We start from the raw sequence: 18,004 nt of genomic DNA on the forward strand, positions 1-18,004 counted from the left end.
CTGTAAAACTCCAATAAATTTGAACTCTAAAAGAATAGAGCTTAGAATTTCCGATCAAATGAGCCTCCTCCTAAACTAATATGACAACCCCACAATAGCCTTATATGCCCCAGGACACAACTTACAACCCTTTCCCAAGGCTTAAGGGACTGTGTCAACCCCAGAGACATTGTTATATAAGACGTAGATTTCATTTAACAAAAGGGCTATCTCAAAATTTTGCCAGATACATTTCAGAGGAAAGGCCGTTAGGGGGGCTAGTTGCTTTCTGATCACTTTTATACAACTAGAAAATTCCAATCAAGTGAGCCTCTATCGAAGCTGATATTTCCACCCTATCAAAAATAACTTTATATGCCCCTAGGTCACAACTTACAACTCTTGCCCTCTAACTTTCGGGAGCCATGTGAGCCCCAAAGGCATTTCTATATGACAGGAATCATTTTGAGCAAAGTTGCTATCGCAAAATGTCTTTTGGATATACTTGACAAAAAGAGGGCATGGAGGGGATATTGCTCTCCGATCACTATTGACTCATAAGATAGGGAACTAGAACTTTCGATTTCTTATGAAATGAGCCTCCTCCATAGTTGATACGACCAACCCTTCTAAAATAACCTAATATACCCCTGACAAAATTTACAGCCCTTCCCCGTACGCTCTGGGGGCCAGTGTTCACCGCAGAGGCATTGTTATATGACAAGTGGACTATCAAATATACTTGGGGGGAAAGGATGTTATGGGGGCTAGTTCCCCTTTAATAAATTTTAAAAGAAAACTTTTAATATCAAATCAGACTCTTCCAAATTATATATGACCCCCCCTTCCAGAATAATCTTATATACCTCCGGGACAAAACTTACAACCATAGTCCCCAAGCTCCAGGGGCCTATTGCCCCCAATCACTTTTGGCTCTTAAAAGAAAACTAGAATTTTAAATTATCAGTTTAATGAGCGTCCTCCAAAGTTGACATGACCACCTCTTCTATAATAACTCTATAGGCCCCCAGGCTACAACTGGCAACCCTATCTCCCCGGCTCTGGGAGGGCTGTTAGCACAAGAGGCATGTTTATATGACACATTGACTATTTGCGGGAAGGAGGGCAAGGGTGCCTGTGACCCTCAAATTAATTTTAACTAAAAATTTTAACTGGAATAATCAAAACTAAATTTAGCTTAAATCTAAAACATTTCAAAATCCTTTTTTTACAAGGGATCAGACGAAAAGCAAAACAATCAAAAGTTGCAGCCTTCTTCATATGTTGTGCAATTTTCTTTCCTTTATAATTCTATATATTTTCTGATTTTTAAGACAAAAATGAGAAATCAAATGCAATATAAAAGAAAAAAGTGTGGAAGTTGCTAAACGATGGTACGCCTCAACCTCCTGTTCCAATTATAGATCATTTTAGCAAAACTTATCATCGATCTATCTTTTGTCTGTGGAGTATACGGGTTTCTTCTTGCAAAAATCAGACACAGCAAGAAGTGGAAATTCAAGTTTATCATTGTTAAAATCTTTACCCTGAAAAATGAATCGAATAAGAAGTTATACATATACAAGAGCTACTCTCCACGTAGGATTATTATTCAGATTTGTAACAGATTTGAAAGAGTGTTTTTTGCGAATATTCATCACAGTCACTCATTTGAAAATGGATATATTCGAGGCTAATTAACACAATCGGTACCAGAACGGATTAAACAATAGGAAAAAATAACAGAAATATATTATTAAAGCAATAAATGGGTTTATCAGAAGAAGGAAAAACACTGTTAGGGTAAGAAGTTTTATTTTGAAAACGAGCATGCACTAAGTGATTCATTAACCACAAAAATGACTTAACAACTTCGCCTCCCCCCCCCCTCCCACCCTAGTGTGCAAATATATATATATACCTGTCTTGGATATGTGCCTTGCCTGAACTATATTTGTTTTAACATTATAAGAGTTAACTAAATTAATTTAATAAAATTAAATAATAAGTTAAGCAAACTGAATAAATCATGACAAAATAACATTAATAATGATATTCCAATGATGAAAATATCCATTATAAATAAAATGAATTTATAATTTTTAAATGAACTAATTAAGTAAAAAAGAAAATTCTGGTTACGAGGACCATGTGCTGCTTACTGCTGATAGATGGCGCTGGCTGATAGCAGGTTTTCTACGATCACGTGTGGAAACCTTTAAAAAGTAATTGTTCATGAAAAACAGAAAGTAAAAAAGTTTTGTTGTTTTCTTTGAAAACTCAGTATCTTATTAAAATTTTCACAGTTTTCCAGTGTTTTATTTAATTCTAATTATAAATATAAAAAGGCTATGGGGTCTAAGAAATTATTCAATCAGATTAACATAACGACGTCGCTTTGACATTTTCGCTTTACAATACGCACCACATTCATTTGGATTTTTGCTCTATGTTCCTTTCTATACTATTATATTAGTTTATTTATTGTATACTTTTATTTACTATCTTCCCCGAATCTCTTCCGTTCTTCTGAATCTGTTTACTTTTTTTTTTACTTTTTTGTTTCAACTCTGTAGATCTTCCAGTGGGACGATTTTCACAAGATAAATAACAATAATTAAAATATTGTATAATACGGTGATTACAGGTAATAATGATTACAATAATTACAGGTAGCATTGTTTATTTGAAAAACAAACCTGTGTCTCTTCGTCCTGTTCTGTCTTTTTCATAATTCTTAGTCGACTGGGTAGGTTCAGGAATTTTACATTCTTGGCAACATGGTTTTGGGTTCGGTTGGTACCAATAACTCTTGGGATATTGGGGCTTGAGGCATGCCAATCCATTGAAGTCAATCTACAAGTGTTCCAGTCTATGAAAATAGATACAATGAATTCTTTTAGATCTCAGGTATTTTTTTATAGAGGTTAGTCGACCAAATCAGCCTTTAGTGTGGCTGAATACAAGAGAAAGGAAAACAAATTTTCCCTTTTGTCTCTTAGTAATTTGAATTTAAGTGTTTTTATTTATATATTATCATCGCAAAGTTAGTCAGACTGGACGAAAACCTAAAAATTATTATAACCTTTTCTATGGTTCATTAAGTATTTGAAACACAGGAATTCATATTTGGGAGAAGGGGGAAGACAAATTCAACGAAACAGGCAGATTTTTTGAACAAAGACTAGTTGAGAAAAAGCAGGATCTATAAAAAAAAGGTCCTAGAGTGCCGGGACAGAAATTATAATTACCACTCGCTCTTATCACCTTTCTTATCCAGTGGTGAAATTAGGATTTTTCTAAAATCGCTAGGTATATCCCATTTTTCAAAAATCATTTTCATAATGTTCAGTAGCTTATTTCTAACCTCAGGGCCACTATATTTAAGAAACTCATTTCGCACACTATCAGCAACTGGAGCCTTGTTATTTTTTAATCCTTTTAGTACTGTCGCTAATTCTTCCTCAAAGAATAAATCTTCCTTCAAATCCAAGGTATAACAAAACTTTTCATTTCCAACTATGGTTTTCTTTCTGATCTCCAATCCAAGCTCTACAAGTTAGGTTAACCTAACCTCAACAAGTTATGGCAAGACCGCCCAATCAATTCTAAATAGTTTGGGTACAAAGTTTGGATGAAATGAGTTGATCCTTGAAGATATCAAATCATCTTAATCACTTTTATCACTTTTAAGGTTAATATCTATAAATCCATTGCAATATTAATTTCCTTATGCTAAGAAAAGAGATCTCGCTCTCTGACCCAACATGTCAGCATGAATTTTTGCAAAAGTGATCTTTGAAAAGGTATCAAAATTTGGTGGGTTGTTTTTGTCTAATTTATTTCTTAGGAAATCGTCATTCCTGATCTCCACAACTGCCAAACAGGGACAGTGTTTACAGATGCCAGGGTCTCTTAGTAGATGCCTGGTAGTCGTTGCCAGGCTGGGTTACATGCTCTTAATTTTACGAAGCATAGAATATCTGGATTCTTTTTTTGAAGAACAGTCTATTTTGTTGATACCCAAGTATAAGTGGCATAAATTTATAAAATAAAATAACCCTGATTTAGCAAAGAACTTCACAGGAGCAGATTAAATCATCAGACAGCTGGATAGGTGCAAAATGCTTTTTGATAGTATTTCTGAAAAGGGGAAAAATTTACCAGTTCAAAAAGAGATAAGTTACTATAGTATGCTTTATTTGTAGAAGGTTTACCTTTATACTTACATTACAGCTACAGAGGGCACACTTATCAAAACCAAAAGGGGGCAAGTAGGGATGCCACTTCATACTGACTGAGTAGTGCTTCCTATCACCTTCAAAATAAAAGCTTTGCATGGACAATTGCACTTTCGGGATTGTCATGTCTAAAAACAAACAATTGACGTATTTTATATCAAACAGGTCGTGGTAACTAACTGTAGTAAGGAGCGACCCGGCTCAATAGTAACCAAAACTCTAAAAAATGGAATCTTGATACCAATAGAATTTTGATACCAAAATGGAATTTTGATACCAATTTCTAAAAACAAACAATTGACGTATTTTTTATCAAACAGTTCGTGGTAACGAACTGTAGTAAGGAGCGACCCGGCTCAATAGTAACCAAAACTCTAAAAAATGGATTTTTTTTTAAACTCTAAAAAATGGATATATATTGGATATTGATACCAATAGCTACATCAAAAGAATCGCATTTTAATGCTGGTTTTAAATATATAAGTTTCATCAAGTTTAGTCTTACTCATCAAAAGCTATGAGCCTGAGAAAATTTGCGTTATTTTAGAAAATAGGGGGAAACACCCCCTAAAAGTCATAGAATCTTAACGAAAATCACACCATCAGATTCAGCGTATCAGAGAACCCTACTGTAGAAGTTTCGAGCTCCTATCTATAAAAATGTGAAATTTTGCATTTTTTGCCAGAAGGCAGATCACGGATGCGTGTTTATTTGTTTTTTTTTCCAAGGGGTGATCGTATCGACCCAGTTGTCCTAGAATGTTGCAAGAGGGCTCATTCTAACGGAAATGAAAAGTTCTAGTGCCCTTTTTAAGTGACCAAAAAAATTGTAGGGCACCTAGGCCCCCTCCCATGCTAATTATTTTCCCAAAGTCAACGGATCAAAATTCTGAGGTAGCCATTTTATTCAGCGTAGTCGAAAAACCTTATAACTATGTCTTTGAGGACGACTTACTCCCCCACAGTGCCCGTGGGAGGGGCAACAAGTTACAAACTTTGACCTGTGCTTACATATAGTAATGGTTATTGGGAAGTATACAGGCGTTTTCAGGAGGATTTTTTTGGTTGGGGAGGGGTTGAGAAGAGGGGGATATGCTGGGGGAAACTTTCCATCGAGAATTTGTCATGAGAGAAGGAAATTTCCATGAAGGGAGAGCAGGATTTACTAGCATTATTTAAAAAAAAAACAATTAAAAAAAATGTGAAAAAGATTTTTCAGCTGGAAGTAAGGAGCAGCAATAAAACTTAAAAAAAACAGAAATTATTACCCATATGAGGGGCTCACCTCCTTCTAATACCTCGCTCTTTACGCTGAAGTATTTTTAGTAATTTCAACTATTTATTCTACGGCTTTTGTGATTCAGGGGTCATTCTTAATGAATTGGGATAAAATTTAAGCTTTAGTGTAAAGAGGGAGGTACTGACGATGGGGCGAATCCCCTCATATATATATTAAAAACATGGGAATACAAAAGTTCTTTACGTAAGCTAATTTATAAGTTACGTAAATCTTTTACCAATAAAAACATTCGTAAAAAATTAAATGTTCTAGTTGCCTTTTTAATTAACCAAAAAATCGGAGGGCAACTAGGCTTCGTCCCCCGCTCTTTTTTTCTCAAAATCATTCGATCAAAATTATGAGAAAGCCATTTAGCCAAAAAAAAAAATGCAAATTTCGTTTTGATTATTCCTCTGCGGAGAGCCAAAATCAAAACATGCATTGATTCAAAAACGTTCAGAAATTAAATAAAAAAAACAAGTTTTTTTAACTGAAAGTAAGGAGCGACATTAAAACTTAAAACGCACAGAAATTACTTCGTATATGAAAGAGGCTGCTTCCTCATCAACGCCCCGCTCTTTACGCTAAAGTTTTTTACTGTTTTAAAAAGAAGAATTGAGAGAAAGAGTCAAACTTTAGCGTAAAGAACGGGGCGCTGATGAGGAAGCAGTCTCTTTCATATACGAAGTAATTTCTGTGCGTTTTAAGTTTTAATGTCGCTCCTTACTTTCAGTTAAAAAAAAACTTGTTTTTTTATTTAATCTTAATAACAGAATTGGTAAACATTTGCACTTCTTGGAGCTTCACAACCTAAACAAAAAAACAACAGTGTTTATCTTCAATAGATAAACAAAAAAAAGCAACAAAAAGAAGGGATTGAATCTAAGTTCAAGGAAGGGAGAATATACCACTTTTCAGGTCTGAAAGAAAAGCTCAGCAAGGTTTTAATAGAAAATAGACTTGTTTGGTAGAAGCGTTGGCTTAAAGAGAAATTTCAATTTCTCTTTAAAATGGTAGTTAGTAATGGTTTTGAAAATGGTAGTTAGTATATTGGCATAAAAAACGATGATAAAAAAAATGAACATAGAACTTAGCAAAGATTATTGCAGTTGTCAGGGTCAAAAAATTCTGGTCCTAGTGGAGTAAGTAATATATTTGACATGGAGGAAGGAAAATGCTTCTTTTATTTAATGACAGGACAAGACTGAATTAATTGAAAGTGTGAAGAAATTCAAAGAAAGCAAAGGTAGCATTGATTTGACTTACAATACAGCAGATTGTATAGTTCCACCTTTGCTCTATAACAAAATTGTGTTTTTGGTCAGGGACCTCTCAGATCTCCCTGTAGACAGCAAAACTCAGTACAGTTTGGATTAATGTACAAGAGAGAAGGTTCTAAATTTAACTCGGGACATTTTTTCCAGTCCAAGGGGCTTGCAACTCCCAAACATATTGCATTCTATGTCCATTTGCACTACAAGACCAGAAGCAAAGCTTTCTTTCTTCTTTTAAACATGCTGGGCATTGCAGTAAGCTTTACAACCTTACAGAGGAGACTGATTAGTGAAGCTGTTTCCATTGAAGACAATAAACCAAGCTTGTGTCTACATTCCGAATGGATTCAAGAAACGCCAACTTACACACTTTGCATTAGACAACCTTGATTGCTGATTAAATTTATTCAATTTCATTTTCATAGTTATATTATGTGCCTAAGCAGATTTACGTTTTTTTCCAAGGTTTGTTCCAAGTCACACAAAAAGTGATAAAAAAGTTATTTTTGTAACTTGTCCTGCTCCAGCTTGTTCAAAAGTAACTACAGTAGGTACCTGGAATGGTCAAAAGGCTACTACAAATTAACTTTTTCGCAGACAGCTGAAACATTCTTTATTGTATTTACTTTCTCATAGTCACCAAGAAACAGAGAATAATGAGAAAAGCTAACCAGTTTCTGAGAGCATAAGTACCATATGCTTTTATCAAAGTTTTTACCAACTTGAAGATGGTTGGAAAGGCAGATAAATTTGGAGGCCCTACCCTCCCCATTTCTGAGAGAATGTGAGCAGTAGGTTTTATTACAATTATACTAATCGAGTGAAGGTTGGAAGGGCTGCAGATAGTGGGGAGGTGAAAGATTATTTTGGGGAGAAAAATAATAATATACCCAATCTACTTCATAAAGAGGGTGTGGAGGCCCATCCCCCTTCTGACAGCAAGTGTGTTGTTGCCTTTTATCAGAACTTTTATAAACTCAATGGAGTGTAGAGGAGTTTATCTGAAAGCCCTTCCTCATCCATTTTTAGGGAAAGTTGTGCTATTGGCTTTTAAAACCTTTGACAACCTGCCAGAGGGCTTCTTTCCCTCTGATAGAACTCCGGGTGTCAATTTAGAGCAACATCTACTACAGTTGTTTCATCTAAACGGTTAATTTGTAATGTCAGCTGTAATTAGTTCAACTTAACTTCTTGTCAGCCAGGAAAGTTTGGCAAGTTGTACCTAAAGCGAAAAATAAAGGTGACTGCAAAATGTAGAGATCTCATTGCTTTACCAGCTCATCAGAAGGTTTCCATTTCAGACTTGTTTTACAATATGGATTGCTTGTATAGCGTTAAAAATAAAGCTCATGAATGTGTCAAGTGATTCAGCAGAATGTCCACCTTATTTTGATTTCAAATGTTTCTCAACTGCATATGACAATAAAGTTGATATTCATATTTCCAAGATTTGGTATATTCCAGTGGTTCCCCATTCTCTCTCTGCCCAGCAGTTGTGGAAGAAGTCAGTAAGACTTTCCAGAAAATTTCAAAGAACCAGGATTGAATTATACCATTGTCACATGCAACCAGGCTATATATATAGAATTGTACATGCCTTAAGAGTGAAAAATCTGGCTGTATATTCTGTCATTGTCCTCAGAATAGGTGGTCTTCATATTTTAATGAATTTTATGATTACAATTGGTAATATAATGAAGGGCTCTGGCTTAGAGGAGCTGATTTATGAGGCTGGAATTCTACTAGAAGTAACTGCAAACAAAGTGATGTGTGGAAAACCATATTATAAAGCCATTGCTGCTTGTACTTTAGTTCCTGAGGCTATATCTATTCTATACTGGGAAGCATTTGAAGATTTTTGCATCAAATCCGACGATTTATTGTGCATTACTATTTTCGAAGAAATTGGAGACTTACTACAGATCTTGGAAACCACAAGAGAAGATACTTGCATTGATGGGAACTTTCAGTGTCTCAGGGAAAACTAATTAGAATTTGTATTACTCCTATTAAGGTTTAAAGCCTATAGGAAGGCATCAGACCATGAGCAAACACACTTTATTCCATGAGTTTTTGCTACTCTTTTCTATTTACATTGATTTTTTTATACTTCAAATTACAAGATTTCTAGGGGTGCATTCCTCCCCCCTCTTGTGGGTACCCATTGGAAATACACAATTTCGTCTTTATAATTTCACATCAGGGAAGAAGGGTGTGGTAAATTTTTGTGGAGCTGGTTTCACAATGTGGTAGCTAAAATTACTCTGCATATTATCAAGTAGCCTATGAATTGTTTTCTTAACAAGTTTTCTTCTCAATAACAGAAAACCTAGAGCTTACCATAGAAACAACTCCAAATTTACTCCAATTGTGCTCTAATACTTAGAGAACATCAAAAGTAGAAACCTAGGTCACCCAAACTAACAAGACCTTTAAATTTAACCAGACTGCTAGGGATGTTGGCATCAGTGAGAATAGGGGAGGGGAGTGAAAATCTGTCAATATAAGACATAGAGTGGAATATGTCAAGAAGACTAAGCCTAAAATAACTAGGAACCCTGGTGTATAGAAAAAACAATTAGTCCTAACTCAAGCTTATTCTTGGACATAGATGTTAGGAACTAAGGCTAGAGAAATATCCTACAGAAATTAAAGATACATTATCCAAAGCTAAAATACAGCCCTATTGAAAAACTAGAAGGCTACATGAAAAAAAACTACATTGGTCTAGCACAAATAGCTGAAACCTTTTAAACAGCTGTTCCGACAAGTTATTAAATTATACAATTCTAGACAAGCAACTTTTTACTATTTTGGAAAGTGATTAGGTTAGGAAAATTAAACTTTAAGCATTGAACACAGTGCAAAAAATACTCTGGGAAGGTATTGCTGAGCTATTATGTTAACCATCTTTTTACTTATAAGTTTTGTAAATTTGTCTACTTAACAAGTGTAATACCTATTGACATTTTGCCAAAACAATATTAAACCCTATTTTTTTAGTTTTCAGTTTCTTTTTTTCAGGTTTTAGTTTTGAAAATAGAATTATGATAATTGCCTAGATATCTACCTCCACATAAGGAAACATATTAAGAAAACAATTCTTACATCTTAATATGAAATTTTGAAATTCTGTTTGCAGAAATTTCAAACCTCATAAATTGGGATTAATCAAAAGTCAGAAGCTGTAACCAGTTTCTTGTTCTTTATTTACTACTACTACTAATAACTCACTAAAGCACCAACCTGCCTGGGGCCAACACAGCTATGCATGCTCCTCCTCCAACCCAATCTATTCAAAGCCTCCATCTTTACACCTTCCCACAAAGTTCCCATTTCCATTAAATCTTTATTTATGACACCCTACCACTCGTGGCAAGGACAAACTGCTTTCTGTTTAGCCCTAAAAAAGTTGACTGACAAGGACAATCTTTGGCAATATGTCACCCTTCATAGGCAGAACCTGGCCTAGCCATCTCAACCTCTTTTTCACTATAGCCCTAAAAAGCAGTTTGAACTACATTTTTTTTACAGCCTACTGTTTGAAATAGGGTCAGTAGACAGGGTATCCAGAACAATCCATAGGCAATTTCTCTGGAAAACATCTAGTAAATGTTCATCTGCTTTTCAGAGCATCCATGCTTCTTTATTGAAGTGTCCTCATGAGGCAGAAGGAGTAGAGGTAGGCACTTTAAAATACTTTCCTGGGACACATTTTAGCCAGTAGATCCATCCTTGAAAGCTCCATTTTCCTAATATAGATAGGATAACAAAAAGTAGCTTGTCTACAATTTCCTTCATAATTTACCCCTTAATTCACCACAAAACAAATTTGTTACCTTCAATCAGATATTTTGCCAACCAATTATTCTGGGAATATCTTGGAAAAATTCTAGTTTAGCTACTTTTTGCTATAATGGAAAGGGATTGTCATGAAAATGAAACTTTCAGGGATAGGTCTACAGAGTAAAGTCTGTAAAGAGGGCAGTGACCTTTGATGACCATGCTATGAAAGTGAAACCTTGCAAAATTTATCATCTGCTTGAATGAATGATGCTTGTCTGTTATAGTGCCAGCCTCAAATTCTTCATCTAAGTACATTCTATGTGGAATTATTTTTTTTTACCATGTATAATTTTTTTTTCTTTGCAGTCTGCATTAGAATAGTGTCTGACCACAGATGTTAAAATGAAAACTTTGTCTTTGTCAGAGGCTGAAGAAGAGGCAATTAGATTTTTCCAAGTTAAGGGGCTGATGCCCAAAACAAAACAGTTTGTCAATGGACCCAAAATTATTTTATACTTTTTGATAAAAAGCCTTGCTGGAGCTGTATGAGAAAGGCATGTCAGAAACAAGCTTGTTTGCATGTCAATATGTGGTATGATTACAGCCAAATGCCATTTGTTTCATATATATGTAGTTTAACAAATGATCATCTATGGCCTGTTATGAATATGAGCTAGATATTTCAATAATGTTGTTATAAGACCAGTAACAAATGAGATACAGGAACTGTTTTCAGCTTCACATCTTTGCAAAATTCTAATTGATAAGGTTTCAAAGATGTGCAAATAGGTTACATTTCTTTAATTTAGAAAAAAACATAGATATGGCTTAAAATTCTACTCAAATTACAGGAATTACATTTTCAGAACTGAAACATAAAACAAAGGAGCTGAAAACTAAAAATTAAGGTAGTTTGTTGTTTTGTCAAAATTTTAATAGTTCAAAATTTCTATCAAGCAGGCAAATTTCTTAGACTTTGAAATCAGAAGAGGGTTAACATGGAAGCTTGGTATTACCTTCTCAGATTATGTTTTGGGCCCTAGATTCATTACTGAGAGTTTCATTTTCCTAATCTAATCCCTTTCCAAGAAAGCAAAAGGTGACTAAATTAGAATATTACAAATCACTCTGCTTGGTTGATTACATCAACGATATTACAACCCTGAACTATTTAAAACTAAGGCTACTTTTGCTCTTGAGCTTTAATTGACTTTTGATAATGTTAGAAAATTTTGTAGGCTAAATAATTGATAGGGTAGGCTATTTGGAAGAATTTAGTTTCTACTTAAGCTACTATGGCTATCATGGGAAGGGGTTGGGTAAGGAAAATGAAGCTTCAGGGATGGATCTATGGGCTAAATTATGGAAACTTCCTTGGTAGCTAGAACAAACTTGAGAATTGAAATTAGGTTAATCATAACGAAATATACCTAAGCATGAAAAAAATATAATAGTTTAGAAACTAATTTTTGCAATAAATTTGCACATTAAAGGGGGGAGGGGTAAAGCATAGCATATATCAAATACATAACCTAAAAAAAACTATTCTAACCAACTTAACCAAAATACCAACTAAATATATAAATAAAATATAGCTAAAATATATTTTCCAAACAAGCCAAAGCTAATTGTCTGGTATCAAGAGGTTGTTATAGCTGTTTCAGTAAAATTCTAGTTTACGGACTTCTTGCTATCTTTGAAAAGTGTTAGGTTATGTGAAATTTTGAGTGATGGGTCTACAGGCTAAAGTATATCCCTGGAAAGTATTTTAAAGTACCCACCTCCACTCCTTCTCCCTCTAGAGGGCCCAGAACTTTTCCAACATGACATGTCTATACCTATTGAAATTTAGACAAAACATAATTTTACCTAATTTTTCAGTTATGTTGCTTTTTCTCTGCCTTCAGTTCTGAAAATGCAATTCCTGGGATTTGAGTAGCATTCTGAGCCATTTCAATGTTTTTTTTTCTTAAATTTAGAAAATGTATTTGTGTATCTCTAAAACCTTATAATCTGGGATTGAGCCAAGTTGTGAAGCTAAAAACAATTTTGTTGTAGCCTGCTTCATACAAGCAGAAGATCTATTTTGCAAGGTTTCACTTTTATATTACACATATTCTTAAAGGTCATCACAGGTCAGGACCCTCTAGAGGGAGTGGAGGTGGGTACCTCAAAATACCTTACTAGGCCATACTTTAGCCTGTAGACCCATCCCTGAAAGTTTCATTTTCCTAACCTAACCCCTTTCTGAGATATCAAGAAGTCACTAAACAAGAATTTTACTGCAGTTTCTTTTCTATTGTTTGCAATACAATTTCTCATGTGTAAGAAGTATTGAAGTATGTTGCAGCAAGGTAGCTTAAAGTGCCTACCACCACTCCTTCTCCCTCTACAGGGTCCTGAAATTTGCCAACATGACAGGTCTATACCTATTGAAATATTGACAAAACATTTTCCTAGATCTTCAGTTTCTTTTTCTCTGGCTTTAGTTTTGAAAATGCAATTCCTGATACTCTAGTAGGCTAGCCTAGTATTATAATCCATATCAACTATTTTTTTTTCTAAATTTAGGAAATGTCTGCATATCTTTAAAACCTCATAAATTGGGATTGATCAAAGATATGAAGCTGAAAAAAATTTTGTTGTACATCATTTGAGAAAAAGATCCATTTTGCAAAGATTTCACTTTTATAAGACAGACTTATTAAAGGTCATCCTTATAAAAGGATATTATAAAGGTCAGACTTATAAAAGGTCAGTAAAAGAAAAATATCCTAAATACCTGGTCTTCAACAGACAGCAAAGAGCCGCCAGAATAGTACTTTTGGTGTCATTTTGACATTTTTCAGGGTCTGTGAATCTATTCATACTTCAGGGCCATATTTTGGCCTAAAAATGGTACTGCTTATGCTAAAATAACGCCTTTTATATAACTTTTGAGCTTTCTCAATATAAGTACCTTAAAATCTGTAAATGTCTGGTTATATAGAACATACTAGGCTCAAATATGAAAGGGAAATCTTGCTTTTAAGGTGTCTGAAAATTTTCTATATTCCATTTGTGGAGTCATTTTGTGGGATGTGGAAGGAGTTTTTGAGTCACTGTATATTGAAACTTTAATCCCAGGACAGAAGTTAGTTAGGCTATTGGAGAAGTTTGCCATGCTTAGTTCTATTTCCAATTTCTTAAATAATCTCAGCAAAATAATGGACTTGGTCAAAAACTAGCCATGTGACATGGTTGTCATTGGTAATGGCAATTTAAATCTTTTGGGTAATTTTTTTTTGTTAATAGATTTCTTGCTGTAATGCTTCTTTATGTTATGCTGTCAGTGATGTTTAAAGCTTCTAGAGTAATTAGGAGAACAGACACTCTAATTTACAATATTCTGTCTTCTTTACTAAGCATCTGCTAAGTGAAATTTCAAATCACTATCCAATTTTTTTGGAAATAGCCTTTTTTGAACCTTTTTCAGGAAGAACTCCATGGCAAAAGAAGACTTCTTATCATTTTTCTAAAACGAATCTGCTACAGTTAGAATTGCCTTTGACTGAATAAGTGCAGGATTTGATTGACTCTGCGTCAGATTTTAACACATGTTTTAATTTGTTTTACGATTCAGTGCAATTCTTTTACTCTTAACTGAGCTTCTTTGTGCTTCTTTTGATCTTGGAATTTTTTGGAAACTCCTAAAAGTACAAGGGTAACAGTTCTTTGAAAGGTGGCTCCAGAAGCAAACCTTCAATTTGTAGGCTGACCCCTCCCCTGCCAGTACTCATGGAGATTTTGAAAAGGCCATACTATAAAGACTCAAAACTAACTTGATGCACAACAGTTCCTTCATGAATTCTAGTTTGTGTTTTGTGTTGGTCACATGATTGAGCATACATTTTGAGTCCTTAATATATATGACATCATTCTAGGAAATCTTTTCCATCTTGGATTATCAGCGATTATCAACTCTTAGTTCCATTTGTATCCTTGAAAATAAGGATTTTTATTGGCAAGAACCCTTCCAAAATTATGCTATTGTTTTTGTACCCCACTTTGGTTGGTAAACCCAGGTTCAAGTCAAAATCCAATGATGACTTAGTTATATTAGATGACAACAGTACATTATCTATGGTAGCATTTGATCAAGTTTCACTAAAGAAATTTTTTTTTTTACTTCAGAGAGTTTGTGTTTTTTTTGTTTTTTTTTTTTAAGAATTTCTACAGCTCTTGTAGGTTTTTGTGTGGTATATTTGTCACATGGGATTCTCTCTTTGGCCTGAAAGAGGTTATTTATGATTCCTTGGAATTCCTCTTGATGAGAATTTTTCTTAACAATTGAACATTAATACGCTAAAAGTTAAAACTGCCAGGAATCTAAACAACCTATTTAAGCTGAAGAACACATCCCTCAAACTTATCTTGAAACTCCTTTTCTTCAGCTTGATCATATGTTTCATGTTGTCATACCACATGGATGTCTACATTCCAGTCACACTCTTCTTCTGTCTATTTTTTTTATATGTAAATGTTTTAAATAGTAGGTGTTATTTGACAACCAATCAAAATTTTCCAAAGTGGTTCTTCTTGAATTAATCATGTAAGCTGGTCTGCTATCAGCTTCAGGAATAAAAAAAAATTGAAAGAAAATGCAAAAGAGGAAGAAGTGATAATATTGAAAGGAAATTGCTGGAGATGGAAGAAAATATTGAAAGAAAAACACAAAGGGACATTGGCATCAATTTAATAGGGCTGAAGGGACCTGTGCACACCTACATTTTAGAAACACATGATTTGGGTATCTTCATTGAAAAATGCCTTTTTATTTTCATTGAAAAACTAACAAAGAATAAATTTGCCATGACCACCCCTCCTTAGATATTGAAAAATACATTCCCACAAAAGAAGCAAAATAATTCCTCTGCAAAGGAGAAAAAAAGTTCCAAAGCAAAATTGAACAAAATTATTCCTCACAATAAGAGCAAATAGAGATTTGAGTGACCTGACAAAAAGGGTTGGTACATAGGAAGGCATCTAGATTTTAAAGACAAGGAAAGGTTAAGCCTATGTTCTTCATTGCCTGAGCCTTGTCAACTTACAAATGGGTGATTGTATCTTAAAGCTATTTGATATTTAGAAGGACCTTGTGTCTCAGAGCTCTTATTTTAAATTCCAACTGTATCCAGTGATATTGGGGGAGTTGGAGGGGGAAACATGAAATTTTGGAAAATGCTTAGAGTGGAGAGATTGGGATAAAACTTGGTGAGAAAAATAAGCACAAGCATGCACAAGATAAATAATTAGCACAACCAGACTGAAGCTGGGAGTTGAGGGGGGGCGGTGGTGTTAATTTGGAAAAATTGAGGTATTTTTAACTTAAGAATGGGTGACTGGATATTTAGAAGGAGCTCATATCTAAGAGCTCTTATTTTGAATCCTGACCAAACATGGTGACATTGGGGGGAGGGAGTTGGAGGGGAAAGCTGGAAATCTTGGAAATTGTTTAGAGTGGAGATTGGAATGAAACTTGGTGGTTAGAATAAGCAAATGTTGTAGATACATGATTGTCATAACCAGACTGGATCTGCTCTCTTTGGGGGAGTTATGGGGGGGGGAGGGTCCAGTGTTTTGGTGAATTTGGTGCTTCTGGATATGCTAGGACAATGAAAATTGGTAGGTGTGTTAGGGACCTGCACAAATTGACTTGATAAAGTTGTTTTCCACAATCAACCATCTAGGGGGTGAAAAGAGAGGAAAAATTAGAAAAAAATTTGCATTTTTAACTTACAAGTGGGTGATCAGATCTTAACAAATTTTGATATTTAGAAGGACCTTGTGTCTAAGAGCTCTAATTTTAAATCCCAACCAGCATTAGGCCTCTGATTTTCCTTTTAAATCAATCTGTTGATTCTTAGAATTTTGCTAGAGCTCTTAGCTCTGGTTATTTCAATATAGCCGATCATTTACATCCAATGGTTTATGCACTGAGATTACATTATTTATAAAATTTGTGTGTTGGGGTAAGTCAAACACTGTTAAAGTTATCCTATAGTGGAAGAAAAGTGTAGTCTGGTCTTTGTCTACAAGTCAGATTAGTATAATAGATTAAACATATTATGGAAAAAAATAGTAAAGGATAAAAAATTCCTGTCCTTTAGAGGACAGTGACCTTTTATCACCTATATAAATCCTTGTTTTATAAAAATAAACCTTTCAAAACAGATCTTCTGCTTAAATGAAGTATAAAAAAACTGTTTTCACCTTCAGAACTTTGCTCAATCCCAATTTACAGGGTTTCAAAGACCTGCAAATACATTTCCTAAATTTTGAAAAAAAAACTAATGCTACACCTTAAAATTCTACTCAAATAATAGGCATTGTATCTTCCGAACAAGGCTAAAACCAGAGAAAAAGAAATTGATAACCAAAAGTTAAAGTAAAATGTTGTTTTGTCAAAATTTCAATAGATATAGACATGTCAAGTAGGCAACTTTCTAATAGGTTACTTAGAAATCAGAAGAGGGCTAACATGGAAGCTTAGCAATACCTTCCCAGAGTAGGCCTATTTTTTGCCATAGATTCATTCTTGTAGGGTTCCTTTTCTAAAAACAAAACCCTTTCCAAGATAACAAAAAGTAGCTAAACTAGAATTTTACCCTAATTTTCCTGGAACTCCTAATCAAACCAGTAAAACAAATTTTGTAAACTTAAAATCAAATAAAAGCAGAATCAAACTTATTTTATAGACAGGACAATTTTCTAAGCCTTAGAAATCGGAAAGAAAATTTTAAATGGAATTACAATCTTTGCCAAGAATCTACTTGCAATCCCAAGAACTACATTGCCTATAGTCCGAGAAAACCAGAACCAATTTTTTATAAAAGTAGTGAACAAATTCTTAGATACCCAAAAGTCAATGTATAACCCACAATAATGCAAGGACTATATTAAATTTTTACTTTGGTTCCTTCCTTCAGACCCGTGTTTCATTAATTTGAAGTAAAACTCGAAGCTTTTGCTGCCACCTAAAAACATAAAATGATAGGTAGTAATGTTTCGAATACGCCGAAATTTGGCACGAAAGTATAGCCAACCAAGGATTAAGATCAGAAAAAAAGTAGGCTAAATAATATCAATCCGGAACAGCTTGCTTTAGATTTCCAATGAGTTATTATGTTTCAGTTCATCTTCTTTATCTTGATGAATCAAAATATTTGGCTTTTTTAATCAAAGGCCCCAATTGGGCAAAATTATTGCCCATCTTTCTGGAGTTTATTCCGGGAGCATAACCAGCATAATAATCAACAGCCCAGTTGAGTGCCAAGCCAAGCCATTCAGCCCCCACCTTGTGTTGTACCGGTTAAAGAGCAGTTTTGAAGAAAAAAAAACAAGTCAAGTTTCCCTTCTGACTTTAGAGCCATAGTGGAAAGCACTGTTGAAATGATTTCAGGTTC

The 18,004-nt window shown here is 34.4% G+C and overlaps 1 long non-coding RNA gene across 3 annotated transcripts in view; it reads right to left on the bottom strand.

The window, feature by feature from the left end:
• LOC136033583 (uncharacterized) overlaps window positions 1-17,556 on the bottom strand; it is a 31,046-nt gene extending 13,490 nt beyond the window's left edge. For 2 of the 3 annotated variants that reach the window (XR_010618958.1, XR_010618957.1), the window contains exons 1-2: window positions 17,510-17,556; window positions 2,679-2,851 (exon numbers count right to left, since the gene is read on the bottom strand). This is a non-coding gene — a long non-coding RNA (uncharacterized LOC136033583). Of the gene's footprint in view, window positions 1-2,678; window positions 2,852-4,208; window positions 4,486-17,509 lie in introns of those variants that run through there. The other variant, XR_010618959.1, reaches the window with a different exon arrangement.
• Window positions 17,557-18,004: the final 448 nt, after the last annotated feature.

Source organism: Artemia franciscana, chromosome 12, assembly GCF_032884065.1.
Source record: "Artemia franciscana chromosome 12, ASM3288406v1, whole genome shotgun sequence".
Classification (NCBI taxonomy): Eukaryota; Metazoa; Arthropoda; class Branchiopoda; order Anostraca; family Artemiidae; genus Artemia; species Artemia franciscana.